Here is a 16,673-nt window from a genome sequence, read left to right as displayed (position 1 = left end):
TGGACACTTCCCAGATGCTTGTTGCAGGATACAAACATTTGTGGTTTATAATGTAAACAGGTACACCTACATTTTTTCAGCCTGGATTGATTTCTGGTTGCAAACTATCACAATAACCTGGTTGAAAATGCTCAGCATCCAAATGAAAAGCAAAAGGAAAAACAAGTATCATTTTTACACCTCTAGACCAAACCATTTTACAGGCCACCCAACAGCTTTTTGCATCGCCTTCAGAGTGTCAAGCCCCTGACGATGAACATGGGTGCTGACCAGGCAGGTGCATGGGGGGCCACCGGCACCGTGGGCCAGCAGGAAAGGCGATGCTGAGCTGAGGAGCAGCCCTGAAGGTGGCATGCGTGGGCTTGTGTCTTCTGAACATGAGCCAAGCCGCTGCTCCGATGGGTTGGTACTGGAGGGGCCTGGGCGCATAACTGGGGAAGCAGGGAGAGGCTTTTGGAAGACATCTTAAGCAAAATATACATGGAGCAATGGTGGGGCTCATCAAGAGACGAAGTAGTGCAAGAAAAAACTGAAGCACATGGCCCCATGTGTGGGGGTCCCTCTATCAATCTCGTCTTGTACAACTATATGACATGAAGATGGAGATGCGCCAGGGCAGAGCTCCAACATCCCTCTCGCTGCTGCCTCACGTGAGATGCGAGGGTCAGGCTGTGTATTTGTATACAATGCACAAGTCCCTGGGCTTATCTGCTCTCAAGTCTCTATCTCGATAATTCATTGTCAGCAATCCTGAAGTATTTAAATGTGTTTGCAAGGGCCAAGCTGGACCCTCCCTAAATATTTGCTTCAGCACACAAATTGTGTTTGCTGTAACCCCAGCCAACCCTGATCCCTCCATGCCATGTAACGCCCAGGGAGGCATGAAGGGGCTGCACAGCCCGGCTCTGCCGTGGAGGAGCTTTCCTCCATCTGCACTGAAACTGCAAAGGAACCCCTTGCAACAAAACAGGGAGAAAAGAGGTTTTTCAGGGATAACGCTGCAGTGCTGTGGCCTGAGCAAGGCTGTGCTGCAGGTTGACAAAACTGAGAGAGTTACACTGCAGCAGCCCCTCGAGCAGCCCAGGAGCAGGAGGGGGCTGCAGGACCTCAGCGTCCCCGTGGGCCACGAGTGCTGCACCAAGCCTTCACGGGGCACAGTATACACACACAATTCTCACCAACAGCCTTCAAAGCCTGCTCTTTGCTCCCATTTATCTTATCTAGCACTCCACTGAAGTATGGATTTACATAATACATACCTAATATATTAATGTTCCTATTCATCGGGAGGATCTTGACACTGTTTTCTTTGAAAGCCTTGCCAAAAATGATCAAGCTCCTTACAACAGAAGATGGTTTTATAGCTCTGAAAAGGATTTTCTCCCCCGTTTGTCTTCTGAATTGTTTCAGCTATTTGATACTGTGATAAGAGCCAGGCCCAAAAATTCAGGAGTGGTAGGATCCACAGTTTGGGTTAGTAGCACATTACAAAACTACAGCACTCAAATTACTGACTCGGTATGAACCATTTAGTTCACACCCTCTCTCTACTACAATATTTTTCCAAATTATCTTGCAATATAGACTTCTAATAGCCAGAAGGGGTCAAGCCAGGCCCACTCCCATTTGTCACACAGAAATTTCTAGTTAAATGCCTTTTTTTTTTTTCCCTTAAGTGCACAACCCTCCCTTCCCACTTCACTTTTCTGTGCCAGTTTAATTTTGCTTGGGACATTGTATTTCAAAAGGATGAAGAAATGTCTATAAAGAAGAAAAGCTACTAAAAGAAATTATGTTCAAGTTATGATATTGACCTTCATGCTCAAATGACTTTACAAATGCATGCAAGCTGCCTGCAGACCACAGCTTCAAACCACTGGAAGGACGCTATTCTATATTGTTTGTACACAGATTCACTACAATATGTATCTAGCCTATCTTTTGCTTTATTTTGAAAGGGCTAAAGAAATATTTGCTTTCATATGAATGTTTGGGCATGAATTCTTCTTCTAGCCAAAGGCAGACAAAGAAAAATGAGAAGTAAATTACCCATTTTATTTTAAATAGTGATAATGATCAGATCTTGGAACAAACCATTGGGTTAGTGGTTGATCTTTCCACCTTCATATCATGCCTTTATAGAAGACATGCTGAACACGAAGTATTGGGCTCAATACAGGAGAGGATGAAGTTAGGTGGCTTGATCTATCCAGAGACTCAGACTATGTCATTAATGCTCAAAATCTGCAAATTTGTTCTGAACCAGGGATTAAGAAATAGCAAGGAGTAAATCCCTTTAAAATTGCCAGTAAATGTCAGGAAATACACTTTAAACACACAAAGACACAGGTTCCCTGACAGTTGTTGCACAATAGATCACAAATAACTTGTGTGCTCCATCATGGGCCCCTTTATCTCCTTTATCCAGTACTGCCAACCCCAAACAGTAAATATCTAAATCCTTCTCTTTCAAAACCCCGAGATTGTTTTGAAATACCGAGATTTAAAAATGAAAGAAAAAGGCCCCACAAAGTGATTCATGTTGACTTCTCATTTTAGCTGTCCTCATCTGCCCGCCTTTCTCCACCCACATTTACAGCCCTCTTGCTTTTTGCGAAGCCTCATACCACCAGCTGCTCAGCAAGTAGAACAAAATACCAACTGCGAGGTAACTTTGGGGTAACAAACTTAACACCAAAAGCACAAATCACACAAGTCTGACAAGGCACCTTTTCAATTTGGTTTTGTTTTTACCTTCTTTTCAGAGACTGCCAGCCTGGGTGGCTCTGCAACCACGTGTGCTTGTGCCCACGTGGATAAGCAGCTCAAAAAATACTGGTAGGTCACGATGTGCATTAAGGAACCCAGGCCTGATTTTACTCCTTCCTACTGGATTTTGATGAAAAGCTCCTGATAATGGTCCTCAAAGAGAAAATATGGTCTTTTCCTATTTCTTGACCCATTCTTGGTCATATTTTCCATACTTAGATAGCACCTTGTTGTCACAAGTTGAGAAGCTGTTGCTCTCTGTATTACACACCCTACCTGAAGGCAAGAGATAGAACAGACCAAAACAGAAAAAGAGAAGTGAAAATGAGTGCAGTACTTCAACTCACACAAAAAAAAAATTCCATAAAAGGGGAATCTTGCTTCCTAAAATAGCTTGGCACCAGGCTGTAACAAGAGACCCTTCTGCTGATGCCAGCTGAGGACAGTGAGCACAACATGACTGCCTGCCCTTACAAGAACTCGGCCTGGACAACGCAAAGGTCTCTCTGCTGCAACTGTCTGTTTAACACCATTGATTTTAAGAGAAAGCAATAAACACCACCTTACTTCAAAAGTTTCACAGTCCATAGAAATTAAACCTGGCCAGTCCAAAAGGCTATTACTGCTGTGCCTTCTTGTGTAGATATGATCTCAAGAAAAACACACATCTAGGTCTAATAATAACAAATAATAAAGCTATTCATACAGCCTGCTGCTTACACGATGGCAATTTCCCCATAATTGCAGGTAAAAGAAATGGGCACACAAACAGCAGTCTGTAGTAACTCTGGGCTACCCAGGGCTTGGGTTGAAGCTATTTCTTGTAGGTACATATACTTTTGGGAAGAAAACTATTTCAAACTCCAACCAAACCTCGATAAAGCTCTCCTGCATCCCTGCCTGGAGATGTATTCACACCAGAAAAACACAAGGAAAAAAAAAAAAAGAGCATGAGGACAAAGGTGTTTCAGAGGAAAAATGGTTTCTGGGTGGTGATGAGACCCAGCCTCTTTTGGTGCCAGACCTCCAGGCTGTGAAGCAACCATCGAACCCCAACAGCTCCTTCCAGGCCTGTCACGCGAATCCCAAGACAAATTTTCACCCAGGAGTGAATGCCTCTGATTAAGCAAGTGGGGAAATCAAGCGCCTGCCCCCATCCTTTCTCCCTTGCAGGGCTGTGGGGGCGGTGAGGCGGGGTGCTGCAGACAGCAGATACTTGGTCTCCGATAAGGTCAGGGCAGCTCCTGCCTGCTGCGGTCTGCCTGACTGCTGTCTGCACAGGCAGCCTGTGGGGTGCTGGATGGGGTGCTGCAGCAGCGAGACCCCTTTGCTCACCTAGAGAGAGAGTGAAAAGGCTCAGGAGAGGCCATAAAGTCACCTCCAGCATGCACCTGTAACTCAGCATCCTCCTAACCAGGGACAGGGCATATGCAAATGATGCCAGTAATTGCACAGCGCTCATTAAGTTGTTAAACTCAAGGTCACCTGCAGCATGCAAACAAGGTAGGGAGGGAGTGTTGTGTCCCTCCCATGGCTCCTGCACCTCCAGACAGCCACCCCCGCACACTTACTCATTTTGGCATCCCGTCTGGCTCCGTGCACCTTTGGGTGCACCTCTGTGCCGTACACACCAGCGCCTTCGAGCCCCAGTGAGGGTGCTGGCTCCCAGCCCCATGTACCAAACCAGGGATGAGCCACGGGGGCCAAGCACAGCTGCCTCTCCCAAGGAGCTTGTTCATGGTCGCTCCTTATTTGAGAGATGATAAAAGCAAATATTTTGATACCCAAGCTGGGGTCTAACCCTGCCTGGAGCTGAAGTTGAATGCTTCCTCCCAGAAGGTCACAGGCGTGGGACAGGGAGAGATGCTGAACACTCCCCCTCCTCATCCCATGCCAGCAGAAAGACATCTTCGAGGTAAAAAGGAGGGAAAAATCACCCAGGCAAGAGCCATCTCTTGTGGTGCTTCTGCTTTCTTCCACAGCCCATTCATGGCCTAGGGACAACTTGGCTTATTTAGAAAACAAGGTGGATGAAGCAAACGTAATTCCCTCATTAGGAAATGTTTTCCAGCTGAAAGCAGCTGCATTTCCAGTCACCTGCAGCTGTCTCCAGGCTGCATGCCTTAGGGGACACACCAAGGGACGGCACATGAACAGACAGCAACGTATGCAGCGCGCTGTGCACCCAAGCACCCACGAGGCTGGTAGCATTCAGGGGGAAAAAAAAAAAAAAGACATGCGAATGCACCCATGCAGGCTTTAATGTACCTTGACTTGTGCATGATGCCTTTGCTCTTCGTCCCATCACATTATTTTCCTGCCCTCACAGCCCAGCACTGGGCTGAGATGGTGGAGCAACCTTGGAGGGAGCTGTACCCCAAAGGGATGGCAGCAGGAGCTGGGAAAGAGTCCACCTCTTTCGCCCTTTTGTTTTTTTCCCCGTCCAGATGGGATTATTATCATTTCAGAGCCCAGGACTGGATTTGGAAGCCCAAATTCCCTCCTTGGATGCCATCTAGTGCTCAGTGCTGAGAGTGGAGGAGCCTCGGAGGTGCCGGGAGCTGCTGGGGAGGGAGATCATCTCTGCTCCCCTTCCAGGGGCTGCAGCCACCCTCAGGCTTTAAGCTGCTTGCTCACACCAGATTTTATTTCCCAAGATCTCCTGTGATTTGGGTTGATAAAGCCTCATTCGACCATTTCCTTCTCTACTTCTTTTTTTTTGTCTCTGTAATATTGTATCATTTCGGGAAAAAGCAAAGATACAGCAGCACAGACTCAGGAGGTGGGACTCCTTCAGAGAATCACATCAGCTGAAGCCATCTAAGATGTTTCAAATCAGTGGAAAGAAAATGTTTCCTTGAAGTGCCAGTCTATCAGATTTGTAAGAGAAGGCTGCTGTAGGGTGGGAAGCACCTATTTCTCTTCATTTGACTGTCCAGTGAACCAAAATGGCTCAAATGGGTACAGGCACCTCTTCAGGGGGCAGCATGGATCCCATGCAGGACTGTCCTCCTGCTTCTGAGGGGAAGTTTGGATAGATTATCACAAGCCAACATGGTGAATTCAAACAGAAGAGCTTTCTTTAAGTATTACAAAAGGTGCAGAGGTGGGTAGAGAGAAAACAGGTAGAAACTAGCCTGGTGCTTAAGAAATACAGAAATACAACTCGCAATGAGAACATAAGGAGTGCAGAAAGGAAAATAACCCTAAAATTTCATATGCATTTCCACTTCTTTCAGTCAATCTCTTTGTATTCTTCCCACCAGAAGCTAGTTTTATCCGTTTCTACTATTTTTATTCTTTTTTGCTGTATGTCCTCATGCATACAGAGCTTAGAGCATTAGCACAACCTGCAGTCACAGGTGCTTGAATTGGCCCATGACACATGGCCATGCACCCGTGCCCCACAGCTGGGCACCCAGCAAGTGCCACACCCCTTATCTCCTCTCACACCCTGCAGAGATGGTTTTGGTCTCCAGGAGATGAACCACCCAGTTGAATGGATGGGGCTTGTCCCAGTGCCAGGGTACGAGGCTGAGGATCCTCAGTCAAACCCTAAGAGTCATGCTTCCTAAGGAAACACCACTTCCCAGTTCTGCTGGTCATGATTTATCCTGCATAATTTCTACAGAATGGCCATCCCACTGGTGAGCACAGCACATGCCAGCCCATATGGTCCTTCCATCACCCAGCCTCAGTCCCCAAAAGTGTCATGAGACCTCCCTCCTCCTCCTCCTCTCCCCATCTCCCAGAGCCCAGGAACACACACCCCACGTGCCCCTGGTACATTGCAGCCCCGTGGCTCCCAAAAGCTAGCTCAGGTCTGTCTCACCAAGCCCAGGTCTCACCTCTGCACTGCAATGTAGACATATCCTCAGGGCATGTCTATTCACCAGGCTCAGGCTGCTCTGCTGCTGCTGGGAGCTGGCAGGGTGCAAGTCAGGTCTGGTTTGGAAGCTGCAGAGTAGCATTAAGGTGCAAAGCGAGCCGAATTTGCCTGGGCACTGCGCCAAGCTGAAGCGGTTCTACAGCACGCATCCAGCTCAGGGCACAAGCAGTGGAGGCTGTGCAGACCTGCTCCTCCAACGTCTCCTGCTCTGGCTCCCAGCTCCCCATGGCCACCGCTCTCTGAGAGCCGTGCTACACTCCCATCCACAGCTAATCCTGCTTTCCTCTGCCTCCACTGGCATCATCCCTTCCCAAGGGTGGCATGTCCTCACTCTTGGTGCAACAAGGCCATGAAGAGCATTGCATCTCAGTACCCTGGGAGTAACATGGCTCCTGCCAGAGTCGTGCTCCCATTTCAGAGGCACTGGGACAAAGCCTGCTCTAGGAGAAGTTAAAATGATTCATTTGCAGGTTGCTTGCTGTTCTGTTAATTCCTTTTTTTATCTGCTTTTTCAAATGGTGCAATTTTGAGATCAAAGCCCTTCCCCTGCTCTAATGGCTCCGTGTAAGTCCTGGCCTTCATGCATACAGGAGCCTCTGCCTCGAGGAAAGATGTGAGTCTCAATCTCAGCCAACATGAACCAATTCACAGAGAAGACAAACTGGGCTAGATTTTGCTCTCACTTCTACTCCTCCAAAATGAATTGGCTTTAATGTGGGAAGAATGTACCTACTCAACTGATCTTAGTCAGATCAGGCCCATCCCTGCCGTGTATTTAAGAAAACCCAGAGGTGGTGCCACCTGTGAAATAACTGCAATTACCCCTGGCCTAAGGCAAGAAAGAGTAGCTGGAGAGTGTGCTTCATGGACAGACAGCAGGGCACAAGAGAGGGGGCTGCCACATTCTTCCACACAGAGGAGGGGTGTTTGTGTTGGGCTTCCCTACCAATACTCAGCTCAAAATTTGATCAAAGATGCTATTTACACTCTACCTGGTTTCTTCAACACACTACAAATAGTCCCATGTGTAGCCTTTCCTCCCCCATTTCAACACTGCTATTCTGCAGGACAGAAAGAAGTTAAATGGCGCCCAAAATGCATGGCTATCATAGAATAGTTTGTGTTGGAAGGGACCCTTAAAGGTCATCTAGTCCAACCCTCCTGCAATGAATGGAGACATCTTCAACCAGATCAGGTTGCTTAGAGCCCTGTCCAACCTGACCTTGAATGTTTCCAGGGATGGATGCCTCTCTGGGCAAACTGTTTCAGTGTTTCACCACCCTCATTGTAAAAACATTCTTCCTTATATCTAGTCTGAATCTACCCTCTTTTAGTTTAAAACCATTCCCCTTGTCCTATTGCTACAGGCCCTACTAAAAAATCTTTGCCCATCTTTCTTATAAGCCCCCATCTAAGGGAGAACAGAGCTCCCACCCAGCTGGAGATGCTGGTGGATGTTGCCCAGCATCATTCAACACATCATGAACAGGAGAGCCTGCACCTGGGACAACTGCCGAAGTTTAGCATAAAGTGAACCTATACAGAAGGGTAGCGGCATTTCATTTTGGTTTAGATCTGTCATAGTAAAACTTGGCTTAAATTGATTAGGTATTGTTTTATGATAAAATGAAGCAAAATCTGTCAGAAAGAAACATCACAGCTTGCTGTCATTTGTACTCTGAGCAGTGGGTCTGTACAGCCATGCTGAGCAGGAAAATAACAGGGCAAGGACAGAGCCAGTCTCACCAGTTATATCTGAATGTAAACATCATCTCTATAGGGCATGGATGAAATCCCCAGCCTGAGGGCACAGGAGAAGAGCTTAAGGTTGTTCTAGCTGGACCTACTCTCCAGACTTAGCTCCCCCTTTAAACGTGGTCCCAACGCAGCCTGCAGAACCCTAAGTGATGCCCTCTCTCCCTTGGGTGCTGGCTGAGGCCATGCTGGAGCAAGCACTGAAAAAATCCCGTGCCAACAGCCTCAGTTATTTGTTAATTTGATTTTCCCCTCCCCGAGACAAACACTTTGCTGCTGCTGCTACACAGCAACGCAATGGGCTGTTCCTTCCTGGAGCAGCAGTCCAGGTCCCCTCCTGGTCCTTTGTGCATCACCCTGCCCAGTGGCACCCACTTAGGTCATGTATGTTGTAAGAGCAGGCTGGATCCATCTCTGACGTGTGACAGCTCATGAATCACTGTGAATCAGGAGCAAATCAGCCTCCTTCAAATTTGATATGGACTGAATCTTTTTCTCATAGACCTACTCCATCATTCCCCGTTAAAAAAAAAGGAAAAAAAAAAAAAGACTCACTCTTTTCATTCTCTCACATCTAGCAGAAGCTCCTCACAGAACAGGGTCTCTTTTCCTATTAGAAACTGTAAGTACCTTTGCTGTGCACAGTGCCATTTGCTGTACGTGTTGCTGATAAACCAGAGCCTGTGTTTTAACAAATCAATACAACAGTCCTGTTCAAAGTCCCCCTGAGCAAAGGGCTTCTTGATGTTGAATGTTTCCTTATCTAATCTTTCATACTTCAGCATTTCTTCATTTAAAACTTCGATAATTAAAAATGTGGAAGGGGATGATCACAAGGAGAGATTAAAGAACTTTAACAAAATATTTGAAATAATAATAGCATTATATTACAGGGAACAATGTCTCCTTATTAACTAACCGCTGTGCAATAGTGCCAAGGGATCCCAAGCAATGGCTCAAACCCCCTCTGTTAGGTGCTATGCAAAGACAAGAGATGCTATAAAAAGCGTACAAACTCCCTACAGAATGCAAAAGACAGTCTAGCAGATGTTTACATCTCCATATTCTCTGAGACAGATCTTGAGTTTTTCTTAGTTCTTACTGAACTCCAAAGGTTGATAAAATGCTGCCTGAACCAAGATTTTAGGAGCTCTATTCTCTGAGCTGCTCTGCATTTTATATAGGTGCATCAGATGATACATCAGTTAAAAATAACTGGGAAATATCAAGCAATCATAAGGACATGTCCCACAGGTTTGCATGTCTTGAATACTGAAATACCTTCCAATCATGCATTAAGTGATGAGTCTCACTTTTGCCACTGGAAATAGTGTATGCGATGCCTTCTGTTTTGATAGGGTTTTTATTTTGGAAAACTGTCCTAATAGACACTGCTTATGTTTATGTTAAAGAAGGCAGACCAAAAACCTCTGCTTTGCAGCTGGAGTAGAATGGGATTTGAGGTTAGTTCTTGTGGGATTTTTTCTTAGGAGTCCCACAATCAACGCTGTAGCAAACCTACAGTCACCAGCCTCATCCTTCATAAAAATGGGAAAGCTATCATTGGACTTCAAATGAAGAATAAGCAGCAAAAACTCAGGACTTTCAACTATGAGTACGGCAAAAAAACCCACATGCTTTCTTCACTACGGCCCAAGAAGCACCAGGGCTGCCTTAAGAGTAAAAATTGCCTCTACTTCACATGGAGATCCAAGAGCATCCTGCATTGTGACCCTATATGTAAAGGGCTGGTTTAATAACTGGACTGAAGAGGGAGGCGGAATTCAAAGCCTACCTGGATATTGCAGCTACTCCACAAGACAAAAGAAACGGGTAGCTTTGTATGCAGTTCAGTATAAAGATCTGGCCATCCAGAGACCTTTCACTGCACAGCTAAGCATGAGATGGATCTGATCTCTACTTCTTCCTCTTAGCCACAATACAGCAAAATCAGCTCACTTAAACCATTGGAGGGGAACCCTGTGCAATAGCCCCCAACGTGCCTTAAATTGCAAAAATAGCTGTTAGCCAATGATCCCATCTACCATTTCTCATCTGTATAGCTCCATTCCCTTTAGAAAGGAGGAAAAGCATCACCCATCATTTTTGGGCACAATACAAGTGAAATTAATGCAATTCCTCAATTAATCGATAAGTCATCATAAACATCCTATGAAATATCCATCAGACATCCTAGTTCAGCAATGAAGCTATGTTTGTCTCATGCCTTTACATTAAAAAAAAAAAAAAAAAAAGAGGAAAAGTGTGATAGCCTAACTTCCCAGAAATTCAAATTACTTTATCCTTCTTTCTTTCCATCCTGTTCCAAACATATCTTTGAGAGACATTTCTCACACTGGTCCTCACCAAAAGATGCTCAGCACTAGAGAGGACTGTACCAGCTCTTCCTCATATAGGCTGAGGATGCGGACCAGAGTAGGAGGCCTCTCAGCAGAAAATCTCCTTGCAAGTGGAAGGAATCCACCTAAGACTTCATGCTCTCAAAAAAGCAGGAATAGAAGCTGAAGGTCAAAACTATCTCTAAGAATAAACAGTTGTAATTATTTTTTTTCCTGGATTTGAGAGATAAAAGGAAGGAAATACATTGGGAGGAAAAGGAAACAAAGTTAGAGGGGTGAAGGCAAGGCACGAGAACAGCCTAGGGCTGTCCTTCAGAGAAACAGAATAGAATAGACTATTTCAGTTGGAAGGGACCTACAATGATCATCTAGTTCAACTGCCTGGCCACTTCAGAACTGACCAAAAGTTAAAGCATGCTGTTAAGGGCATTGTCCAAATGCCTCTTAAACATCAACAGGCACCAACAACCTCTCTAGGATGCCTGTTTCAGGGTTTGACCTTCCCCTCTCAGTGAAGAAATGCTTCCTAATGTCCAGTCTAAACCTCCCTTGGTACAGCTTTGAACCATTCCCACACGTCCTATCACTGGATATCAGGGAGAGGAGCTCAGCACCTCCCTCTCCACTTCCCCTCCTCAGGAAGCTGTGGAGAGCAATGAAGTCACCCCTCAGCCTCCTCTTCTCCAAACTAGACAAGCCCAAAGTCCTTAGCCACTCCTCATAAGACATTCCTTCCAGCCCTTTCACCAGCTTTGTTGCCCTCCTCTGGATGCATTCAATGACCTTCACACCCTTCTTAAATTGTGGGGCCCAGAACTGCACACAGTACTCAAGTACACGCACCAATGCTGAATACAGTGGGATAATCACTGCTTTGGACCAGCTGGTTATGGTGTATTTAATGCACCCCAGGATGTGGTTGCCCTCTTGGCTGCCCGGGCACACTGCTGACTCGCATTAGGCCTGCTGCCGACCAGCACCCCCAGATCCCTTTCTGCAGGTCTGCTCTCCAGAAGAAGGGAAGGGGAAGAGGAAAGGGCAAGCAAGGGAGTAATGGGGAAAAAAAAGACCTAAGAAGGGAAAGTGAGGTGAGGGGGACAATGGGATCAGAGAAGAGAGATAGGTTAAAAAAAAAAAAAAAAGAAATAATCAGACTGGGCACTCTATAAAGAAAACTGAGAATAAAGACTCACAGAAAGTATGGTCAAGTGAAAGAACAGAGAGCATGGGCTGGAGGTCAGAGAACCAAGAGGCAACAAACAATGAGAAATTCTACTAACGAAAAAGCCCTCAATAGTAGGATGTGTGAATTTCTTGGGCTAATGCCTCTTCTTCCACTTGCCCTATCGGAGTTGGCACCTGAAACAGAATTTGAGACACAGGCAGGGTAACAGAAAGACACATAAGAGGTGAAAAGGATCAGAAGTAGCATTTTCCCCTCTATAACCTCTCATATTTTATAGCTCTACCTCATCAGAGTAAATGATCATACATGGTATAACCTTCAGGAGGTGAGTTTGCAGGTTGTCCTACATGACATGCTGTCAATCACTGTATAAATCATTGCTCTCTTGATTTTTCTCATGCTTGTATTCCAAATTAGACTTTCTCAGCAAAGCTGCTGTTCAATCTCAAAGAGGGTTAAATGATTTTCCAGCTGATCCTTGGCCACAGTTTCTTTCTATTCAGCTCAAAATAAGGGCCAAATCCAAGCCTGGCTCTGCGCCACCTGTTTTCAGTATTACTCGATAAGTTCCTTTCGTCTGGAAAAACCTTCAGATTTATCTTCCACTTCTCCCCCATAGAGAGATAACAGCCAAATCACAAGCGCCTTTGCTTGAACATGTGCGACTCAGATGGTTGTGAATCGTAGCGGGGCTCCATTTCCACACGCCGACTTACAAGACCCAAAGTCATTTGTTGTTTCCTACTTGTTAGACCCCCCAGTCCAGTCCAGCTATGACAATAATGGACTTAACAAGAACTCACTTTGTTGCTGATTAAGCATTGCCACCGCAGTCGCTGGGTTGCACAGCGATACATGCTGGTGTAGGGCTCTCCAGGGAAGCTCATGAGATTCCACCTACATCCGCGTATTCCAGATTTTTCCTCCCAGCCCAGCAAACTTGACAAAAACATTTTGATTTCTATTTAAGTGGGTTGTGACAAACTGTTCTCAACTGAGAGCAGGTCTCCAAAGATTTCTGCAGAGGATGTGAGCACGGCTCCCATGGTCAGACTAGCCCCAAAGGCTCACATCTGAGAGGGCATCCTCAGATTGGAAGCGCTTCACGGCCTTAGCAGAGCAGAATTGATTAAACAGTATGGCTGATTCACAGGAATGATAAAACCAGATTAGGCAGCAGGAAGGAAGAACTGATGGGAAGGCCAGATGTGAAAATCGCTTTCATTTACACAATACACAAGAATGGGCAAAAAATGCTACTGTAGGATGTGTCCTGTATCACATGAGTTGGTCAGAAAACATTTGCAGGATTGCTACAATACATCATTTCTCAAATTAATCAGTAAATTCCTGATACAACATATACTGAAGTCCATGGGAGAAAGCCTACTGCTTTCAGCATGCATTGGGACAGCCTGGAAGATTAATGCACAAACTTGCAATAGGACACAAGTAAAATGATATGCCTGCTTATAAAAGCAGTCATACCAAGCAGACTGTAAAATCAAATTGATGCACTAACACGCCATACAGCCTAAACAAAAAATGATATCCCTCGCTATCTAGTAATACTGCTGCATACATCTAGTGGGCATGATTAGGGTGTTATGAGGCAGTTACTTAGGTACACAAAATATAGCCAGAAGATTGTTATTTCTCATGAAAGTGGTTTTGGGTTGTTTGTTTTTAACATAGATGGTCAAATTTAGGTTTATTTTTGCAATACACTGCTGAGTTATTAAAGAAAGCATTGTATAGAGGTTAACTCAGAAGCCTGGGAATCAGGGAAAACACCCATTATTATGTGTGATTTGTGGTTTGTCTTTTGATCAGTAAAATGTGAGTAATGTCCCTTTGTTGAGGCCCTAATTCATTAAGATTTCTTACATGGCAATAAGACACACCGGTTGGGGAGGAATATGACTTACGAATGCTGCAAGTCAAAGTCTACCTGCTTGTTTTAAGGGATTTGATGCACAATCAGGTTGCTGCACTGTAAAGCGCTACCCCACTTTGGTTGACGGATAGTTACTGCCCATGTCTTACCCTTGTGTGAAAGCAAGGTAACTCCAGGCAGCTTGCTCCATCAACGCCGGGGTAAGCCTGGGCATACGACATTCCTGTGGTCCAGTCAATGGACAACAACTTGTTTCACAATGGCAACTTGTATTAAAGCCTTTAGCAATTATTTCTCATCAAAGCCTCTAGATAATTAAGTCCTCTCTCCAAATGAGTGCAACAGTTCATGCACGTTTCCCATTGCTGCCTTGTTAAGCTTGGTGACCTACATGAACGATGCTGCTGCAGCCTTCGACAAGCCTCCATCTCACAGACACACAAAAATGCCAGCCGTGTAATTACCCCTGAGCATCCATTTTGTGGCAGCCTTTGCACAACCATTATAGACACTGAACTCTTCAGCCTCAAAGATGATCCCACCAGGCTTGATGTGCACAATGGGGGGAATACTCACTTTTTCCCACCAGCCAGCAAAAATCAGAATTGCTGAGTGTAGATCCAGATGCAAAGGCATTGATGGCCCTTTGGCTAGTTTTCCATCTCCAGAAGGCTCTGTTATTTATCTCTGATCTGGTTGGGATTCATGTAATGCAACAGAAGTGAAAAATCTCTACTGTTCTTGCAAATAAATTGAGCCACCCTGTTGCCATGTCATACAAATTCATAAGGCGAGATTTGCTCTCAGTTTCACCTCTCCTTGCTCTGCATAGGTCTAGGAAGATCTGAGAGATCATTCAGTGAATGTCTGCAACTTACATCCACTCCATCTTAATGGCACCACAACCTACATATAACTAGAATTCCCCTACCGCCCCGCCCCCAGACACATTTTCTTTATTCACCTTCAAAATCTGAGTGGATGAGATATTACATTTGTCCAGATTTTTTCCTCTTTCTGCTGGCTGCCACATCGCTTGAATGCAAATGCACAAAATGGCTCGGAGGGTCCTGATGTGCCTGTGGCCACGAAGGCACCGTGTGAGCCCCTTCCTCCAGGAAAGCAATCCCTTTGTCACTGCTGACTGTGGATATCCAGAACGCCTGGCTGCTCTCTCAAGAGGATGTTTGCAACTGGGGGGTGGGGGGAAGAAAAAAAAAAAAAGCAGCAGCATGATTTATGCTCTGTCAGAAATTGAATTTTTTTTTAATTTATTTTTTAAAACACACTACATCTAGCCTGCTTGCTTTGCTTACAAACTCCTAATTTACCCAATTTTGGTTCAGAGTGATAGGTGAGGTTTCTTACAGGAAGAGGAACGGCTGGATTATAAACATGGCAGGGAAAAGATGCCCCATGCCCCACTGCAGCTACTGCTCCCTGCTCCGGATAACCCTCCCGAGTGACTCTGAACAAGGCACGAGTCCCACTTAGCAGGGAAGTATCCAAAAATCCCTGCACAAATGCACAGGTAATACAGGGCTGATACTTACAGAAAATCACTAACAACTGCAAACTGTCCAAATTCATCCCACCCTGGAAAAAGCACTCCCTTTGCTCCGTGATCCCCTGAGCATGAAGCGGAGCGAGCACACCTCCCTGCCCCTCGCCTGCCTTCCTCACAAAGCCCCCAGACGTCTCTCTCCCTGCTCACACTCTGCTATGCAAACTGCAAACTCACAGTTCAACCATCTTCCTAACGTTACCATGGTTTCCCAGGTCTCTTACCAAAGCTCATTCCTGCGTTGTAACCTAAAATGCTTTTCTTCAAGTCTGTAAGACATTCCTATGCATGGATTGCAGTCACGATCTTTTCTTTACCCAATAGTTGATTTATTAAAAATACCTAATCCCAATTGTGCCAGTTTCTCAAGAACACACCCCAATGACTTCTGAAGGAAGGGCAAGCCTATATAAAATATCAGAGATAGGATTTCACAGCCATAACAGCTAGAGCAGCATCAAATCTAGGGACATAATCACATTGAGTTCCTGATGATCCTTATAGTATGGGAGATTATTTAAAGTCATACATCTTTCAGATTTTTTTTTTTAATTTCATAACATTTGAAAGAAGCCACTCAAGCCTCTCAAACCAAGATTTCTGATGCAAGAACTCCACACCGCAGACCAAAAATAGCAGAATTATGAGCGCTAAAAGTGTCTAGCAAGGCTTTTTATTTTAATTCATATTTGAGAAAGGTTTCTAGCAGCTGGAGAAAGTAAGAGCTGTATTCATAAAACCCTTGGCTATTTGCCACACAAATGGTGCTTTTATTGAGCAGGGGGCAGGAGGGGGAATGGGGAATGTGCCTATTCCGCATCAGGAATGCATTTCTCCAATTCATAAATCCTCCCCCTCTCCCCCAGCTGACTAAAGGAAACCTTTCTCAGTTTGCCACTGAGATGAGAGAGGGCAAGAGTGATTCTCCAAGAGCGCCAGCCCCAGAAAGAGGCATTTCAGTTGAAACAACATGCTTATTAAAAACACACACACAAATAGGACTATGTGTTACAGCCTGACTGAGGGACTCTCAGAGCCAGCACAGACACCAGTGGGGACAAATCTCTCAAAGGTGCAGCCAACCCATCATACTAACAGCCTGCCATGAAGTGTAACATCCTGCCATAAATACATACAATTTTAAGGACAGGTCTGACGGTTTCCAGACTAAAATGCCCACTCAGACACAGGCAGGGCAAAAGAATAAGTTATGAAGATGGGGAACTGAAGCATGGAAAGATTGAGGGCTAAAT

Source organism: Strix uralensis, chromosome 8 (assembly GCF_047716275.1).
Source record: "Strix uralensis isolate ZFMK-TIS-50842 chromosome 8, bStrUra1, whole genome shotgun sequence".
In the NCBI taxonomy this organism is placed as follows: domain Eukaryota; kingdom Metazoa; phylum Chordata; class Aves; order Strigiformes; family Strigidae; genus Strix; species Strix uralensis.
This window is presented reverse-complemented; position numbering follows the sequence as displayed.